Source organism: Procambarus clarkii, chromosome 21, assembly GCF_040958095.1.
Source record: "Procambarus clarkii isolate CNS0578487 chromosome 21, FALCON_Pclarkii_2.0, whole genome shotgun sequence".
Classification (NCBI taxonomy): domain Eukaryota; kingdom Metazoa; phylum Arthropoda; class Malacostraca; order Decapoda; family Cambaridae; genus Procambarus; species Procambarus clarkii.
Window position 1 is genome coordinate 7,803,917 of NC_091170.1, and position 7,622 is coordinate 7,811,538.

Genomic DNA, 7,622 nt, shown 5'->3' on the forward strand with positions numbered 1-7,622 from the left:
ACTCTCCCCCACCCCACCTAAGCCTTCCCCTCTCCACCACTCCCCAAAACCCTCCCCTCTTCCTCAACCACCTCAGCCTTCCCTTTCCCCCCACGCCCTCCCCACTTTATTGCCCCCCCCCCAAACCCCCCTTTCTCCCCCATACCCCCACCCCCCCATCCCTCCCCCTCTCACCCACCCCCCCAACCCTCCCCCCCTCACCCACTCCCCCTACCCTCCCCCTCCTCCCTCACCCACTCCCCCTACCCTCCCCCTCCCCCCTACCCCCCCAAGCCCTTCCTCCTCCACCAGTCTCCCCATACCAAATCCTCCCAGCCCCTGCTCACCCCAGACCCCACAGGTCCCCCTGTGGGAACCGACCTGTGAGATTTATATTTATTTAATTTATATGAATTTATATTTACGTTAATTTATATACTTCGATAGCAATTGGTATGATGATAAGTGAACTGTATTTCTGCAATAATCTTATAATCTCACAAATCGATCCTCTACACATTAGGGGGGGTTTATATTAAATTGAATTTATATATATGGAGCCAATCAAACTACAGTATTAGACTACATACATTATTAAACATTGAAGAGGTTCCTTATCTTATTTGTACCGCAGGCCTTAGTCCACCAGGTATAACCAGGATGTAGACACCACATTTTCCTCGTGTGAGGTAGTTTCCAACACCCTGGTAACTGATGCACAAAGCATGCTTCCTCGTCTTGACCTGTCAAAAGGGCGCTAGCTATGAAGCCAGAATCCTAGTATATGACAAGCTATATCAGAGAAAACACTGTACATGGAACCATGAAGACCTGGGCTTAATTACCTTTAGTATGAGGCTATCTTGTGCTCTAACCGGATCTACCCTATATCCACTGACATTAATGGCCATAAATGAAAGATAAATGGGTTTCGGAAGAACACTTAGCTTGTTTTGTTGACAGCGTGTTGATAATGGTACACCTTTGGTTTCCATAACACTTCGTCCAAGTAAAATTAACAGGAGCCGTATTTGCTCCCGTGAGCCTCTGGTCTAATATAAACAATGGCTGCCCCTCCTTCCTCACTCCTGACGCCTGGCCTACATTGTCCAGATGTCAGTGATAGAAGGGTCACATTTACTCTACTTTAATATTGAAAATTAAGTTAATTTATATGAGATGAATTATGATGGTAAAGTCCAAAGACTAATGTATTTAAGAATAATTCCCACCATAATAGGTGGTGAATTTAAAATAGTATGTGGTAATGATATTCCATTTTCTATAGACGGTAATTCCACTACAAGTTACGTTTTCTATGGGTTAACTTGTTTATTCAATACAGCAGCAATTATCTGTCTGTATGATATTATTATATGGTGTCCGATTTTCCGACACCCCCCCCAGAGGAGAAGCAGAAGAGAGTTAGTTTCAGGGCAATGTACTCGAACATAGATGGGATCACAAGCAAGGCAAGTGAACTAAGGGAAAGAGCACAAGAAGTGAACCCAGATTTAATTGGACTCACTGAAACAAAACTCTCTGGAATCATAACGAATGCCATGTTTCCCCAGGAGTACACAATAATAAGGAAAGAGAGGGAAGGTAGGGGAGGAGGTGGAGTGGCCCTACTCATGAGAAAGGAATGGAATTTTAAGGAGATGGCTATCCTGGGCTGTGAGGGTTTCAGAGACTACATAGCAGGCACCATGACAATGGGAGGACGAAGGATAGTAGTAGCAGTAATATATAATCCTCCACCAAATGACAGAAGACCCAGTCAAGAGTACGAAAGCAACAACATGGCAGTTATCACTATAATTGAGAGGGCAGCCTCTTCTGCCTGTAGAAATAGATCTCACCTGCTCATCATGGGGGACTTCAATCACGGCAGGATTGATTGGGAGAACAAGGAACCGCATGGAGGCGAGGATACGTGGAGAGCCAAACTACTGGAGGTGGCGACTAGAAACTTCTTAACCCAGCATGTCAGTGAACCCACAAGGATGAGAGGAAATGACGAACCAGCGAGACTCGACCTGGTTTTCACCCTGAATGACTCTGACATAAGAGAAATCAGTTTTGAGGACCCAGTAGGAATGAGCGACCACAGTGTATTGGTGTTTGAGTACCTGATTGAAGAAGGGTTATTGAACTCGAGGAGGGATACCAAAACCAAAAGGTTAGCATACCGAAAGGGAAACTATGAGGAGATAAGAAAATGCCTAGCAGATATAGCATGGGAAACAGAGCTCAGGGAAAAGACGGCCCAAGATATGATGGAATACATCACGCAAAAATGCAAGGACGCAGCAAACAAGTTTGTCCCAGTCCAAAAGGAAAACAGTGAAATGAAGATGAGAAACCCATGGTTTAATCAGAGATGTTGGCTAGCTAAGCAGCAAAGTAAAAGGGCATGGAGAAACTATAGGAATAACAGGACTCTGGAGAGCAGAGAAAGATACCAGGATGCCAGGAATGAATATGTTAGGATGAGAAGAGAGGCAGAAAGACAATACGAAAATGACATCGCAATCAAGGCAAAGACTCAGCCTAAATTGCTGCATAGCCACATCAGGAGAAAAAAACAGTAAAGGAACAGGTTATGAAATTAAGGATAGGGGCAGAAGAATTCACTACAAACGACAAGGAAGTGTGTGAGGAACTGAATAAGAAATTCCAAGAGGTCTTCACCTTAGAGCAAGGAGAAATCCCAGAGATAAGAGAGGGAATAGCTAACCAGGAACCACTGGAAGAGTTTGAGATTACCAGCGGGGAAGTAAGGAAGTGTTTACTAGAATTGGATGTGACAAAGGCTACAGGCCCAGATGGAATCTCCCCTTGGATACTAAAGGAAGGAGCAGAAGAACTGTGCCTCCCACTCTCCATGGTATATAACAAATCACTGGAAACAGGGGAACTGCCAGAAATTTGGAAAGCTGCTAACGTAGTCTCGATATACAAGAAAGGGGATAGACAGGAGGCACTGAATTACAGACCAGTGTCCCTAACCTGCATACCATGCAAGATGATGGAGAAGATTGTGCGAAGAAAGCTAGTGGAGCACCTGGAGCGAAAGAACTTTGTAACACAGCATTAACATGGATTCAGGGATGGCTGGTCCTGCCTCACAGGGTTACTTGAATTCTACGACCAGGCAACAAAAATAAGGCAAGAAAGAGAAGGGTGGGCAGACTGCATATTTTTGGATTGTCAGAAAGCCTTTGATACAGTGCCACACAAGAGGCTAGTGAAAAAACTGGAGATGCAGGCTGGAGTGAAAGGGAAGGTACTCCGTTGGATACAGGAGTACCTATGTAACAGGAGACAACGAGTCAGTGTGAGGGGGGAGGTCTCAGATTGGCGAGACGTTACGAGTGGAGTACCGCAGGGGTCAGTCCTTGGACCTATACTGTTTCTGATATACGTAAATGATCTTCCAGAGGGTATAGAATCGTTTCTCTCAATGTTTGCCGATGATGCAAAAATTATGAGGAGGATTGAAACTGAGGACGATAGTAGGAGGCTACAAGATGACCTAGACAGACTGAGTGAATGGTCCAACAAATGGCTGTTGAAGTTCAACCCGAGTAAATGCAAAGTAATGAAACTAGGTGCTGGAAACAGGAGGCCAAGCACAGGATACAGAATAGGAGATGAAGTACTTAATGAAACGAACAGAGAGAAAGATCTAGGAGTTGATATCACACCAAACCTGTCTCCTGAAGCCCACATAAAAAGAATAACGTCTGCGGCATATGCGAGGCTGGCTAACATCAGAACAGCGTTCAGGAACCTGTGTAAGGAATCATTCAGAATCTTGTACACCACATATGTAAGACCAATCCTGGAGTATGCGGCCCCAGCATGGAGCCCGTACCTTGTCAAGCACAAGACGAAGCTGGAAAAAGTCCAAAGGTATGCCACTAGACTAGTCCCAGAACTAAGAGGCATGAGTTACGAGGAAAGGCTGCGGGAAATGCACCTTACGACACTGGAAGACAGAAGAGTAAGGGAAGACATGATCACAACCTACAAAATCCTCAGAGGAATCGACCGGGTAAACAAGGATAAACGATTCAACACTGGTGGGACGCGAACAAGGGGACACAGGTGGAAACTAAGTACCCACATGAGCCACAGATACGTTAGAAGGAACTTTTTCAGTGTCAAAGTAGTTAACGGATGGAATGCACTAGGCAGTGATGTGGTGGAGGCTGACTCCATACACAGTTTTAAATGTAGATATGATAGAGCCCAGTAGGCTCAGGAATCTGTACACCAGTTGATTGACAGTTGAGAGGCGGGACCAAAGTGCCAGAGTTCAACCCCCGCAAGCACAAATAGGTGAGTACAAACACACACACACACACAGGTTTTCAGGTTGGGCTGGTACAACAAGGACAGAAACCGACTTGTAAAGGTGGTGTTTACAAACGAAACCACGAAGGAGGACATTACTCGAAAGGAAGAGTCGTCTGCAGCATATGGAGGGATACAAAAAAGTATTCCTGCAGAGGGACAGGACAAAGGAGGAGAGAGCCAGGGCAGCAGAGGCAAGGAGGAAGTGCAGGGAGAGAGGAGCAAACCAGGAAATCACAGCCCTCAACACAACAGTCCCAGAAACAAGAGGAGAACCCAAAACCAGCATCCCAGCAACACCAGAGGGGGGGGGGGCAACACCACCACCCCCCTCTGCATAGAAACCCTCCCTTCCCCTCACCCTACCTGCCCCCACCCAACCCTCCCTCCCACCCCACCCCATTCTGACCCTGACACCCCTTCCCCATTCCCATCATGTCCCCCCTCCCACATTTTTCCCCCTGTCCCTCCTCCCCCCTTCATCCCATACCCTCCCTATCCCTCCTCCCCCCTTACTGGGTATCCTCCATGTCCCCCCCTACCTCCTTAACCCACACCCTACCTGTCCCCCCTTCCCTTAAACCCCCACCCCCCACCCCAAAATCCTCTGAGACCCTGCAAACCACCTCACAGATCCTCTCACCCACGGAACAGCTTCCCACACCAGCAGAATGCTTGCCAAGGAAGGGACATGAAAATGAACAGAAGAAAGTGAGCTTCAAGGCGATGTACACTAACATAGATGGGATTTCAAATAAAATAAGTGAACTTGGAGAATGGGCACTAGAAGAAAACCCAGACATAATAGCACTCACAGAAACAAAGTTAGCGAAAATCATAACAAACGCAGTGTTTCCACAGGGCTACTATGTAGTAAGGAAAGAGAGAGAAGGGAGAGGAGGAGGTGGTGTAGCTCTGCTACTAAGAGAAAGTTGGAGTTTCGAAGAGATGGTAATTCAGAACTGTGAAGGTTTCAGTGACTACATTTCAGGCACCATAGCAACTGGAGGACAGAAAATTATAATAGTACTGTAGTCATATATAGCCCCCCACCAAATGACAGAAGACCCAGACAGGAATATGATAGAAAAAACTTGGCCACCATCAATATAATAGAGAGAGCAGCTTCTGTGGCTAGCAGGAACGGATCCAGACTTCTAATCATGGGAGACTTCAACCATGGGAAGATAGATTGGGGGAACAGAGACCCACATGGAGGCCCAGACACATGGAGAGCTAAGCTGCTGGATGTGGCAACAAGAAACTTTCTAAGTCAACACGTCAAGGGACCGACAAGAACGAGAGGAGGGGATGAACCAGCTTTGCTTGATCTGATATTTACCTTAAATGAGTCGGATATAAGGGAAGTTAAGTTGGAAGCCCCCTTGGGAATGAGTGATCATAGTGTATTGAGCTTTGAGAACCTGGTTGAGCTGGGAATTATCACCCCCAAAAAAGAACTGGGAACCAAAGGGCTGGCGTACCGAAAGGGAAACTATGAGGAAATGAATAAATTCCTATGGGATATACATTGGGACACAGAACTCGGAACCAAGTCCGTACAAGACATGATGGACTATGTCACCCAAAAATGTCAGGAGGCTGTAAGCAGGTTTGTCCCAGCCCGACAGGAAAAAACAGAGAAGCAAAGGAAGAATCCGTGGTTTAATAGGGAATGTATGAAAGCAAAGGAGCAGAACAAAACGGGCATGGAGGAACTTCCGTAATAACAGAACACCAGAAAGTAGAGAGAGATACCAGAGACCCAGGAACGAGTATGTCAGTGTGAGAAGAGCAGCTGAGAAAAGGTATGAAAATGATATAGCTAATAAAGCCAAGACAGAACCCAAGCTACTACACAGTCACATCAGGAGGAAGACAACAGTGAAGGAACAGGTGATGAAACTTAGAGTGGGCGAGGACAGGTACACAGAGAATGACAAAGAGGTGTGTGAAGAACTCAACAAAAGGTTCCAGGAGGTCTTTACAATAGAACAGGGAGATGTCGCGGCGCTAGAAGAGGTGGCAGCAAACCAGGTGACCTTGGATAGGTTCGAAATTACAAGAGATGAGGTCAAGAAGCACCTATTGGAGCTGGATGTGAGAAAAGCTGTTGGGCCGGATGGAATCTCTCCATGGGTATTGAAAGAGTGTGCAGGAGCACTTTGCCTACCACTCTCCATAGTGTATAGTAGGTCACTGGAAACGGGGGACCTGCCAGAAATATGGAAGACTGCTAATGTAGTACCAATATACAAAAAGGGTGACAGACAAGAGGCACTGAACTACAGGCCAGTGTCCTTAACTTGTAAACCATGCAAGGTGATGGAGAAGATTGTGAGAAAAAACCTAGTAACACATCTGGAGAGAAGAGACTTCGTGACAACCCATCAACATGGGTTTAGGGAGGGTAAATCTTGCCATACAGGATTGATAGAATTCTACGATCATGTGACAAAGATTAAACAAGAAAGAGAAGGGTGGGCGGACTGCATTTTTTTGGACTGTCAGAAAGCCTTTGACTCAGTACCCAATAAAAGGTTGATGCATAAGCTAGAGAAATAGGCAGGAGTAACTGGTAGGGCGCTCCAGTGGATAAGGGAGTACCTAAACAATAGGAAGCAGAGAGTTACAGTGAGGGGTGAGACCTCAGACTTGAAGTCACCAGTGGAGTCCCACAGGGCTCTGTACTTGGACCTATCCTGTTTCTGATATACGTAAATGGGTATAGACTCATTCCTCTCAATGTTTGCTGACGACGCCAAAATTATGAGAAGGATTAAGACAGAGGAGGACAGCTTGAGGCTTCAAGAAGACCTGGACAAGCTGCAGGAAAAGTCGAACAAATGGCTGTTAGAGTTTAATCCAAGCAAATGTAATGTAATGAAGATAGGGGTAGGAAGCAGGAGACCAGATACAAGGTATCACTTGGGAGATGAAATGCTTCAAGAGTCCGAGAGAGAGAAAGACCTGGGGGTTGATATCACGCCAAGACCTGTCCCCTGATGCTCATATCAAGAGGATAACAGCAGCAGCATATGCCAGGTTGGCTAACATAAAAACGGCCTTTAGAAACTTGTGTAAGGAATCTTTCAGAACATTATATACCACATATGTCAGACCAATCCTAGAGTATGCGGCACCAGCATGGAGTCCATATCTAGTCAAACATAAGACTAAAATGGAAAAGGTTCAAAGGTTTGCCACCAGACTAGTACCCGAGCTGAGAGGTATGAGCTACGAGGAGAGACTACGGGAATTAAACCTCACTTCGTTGGAAG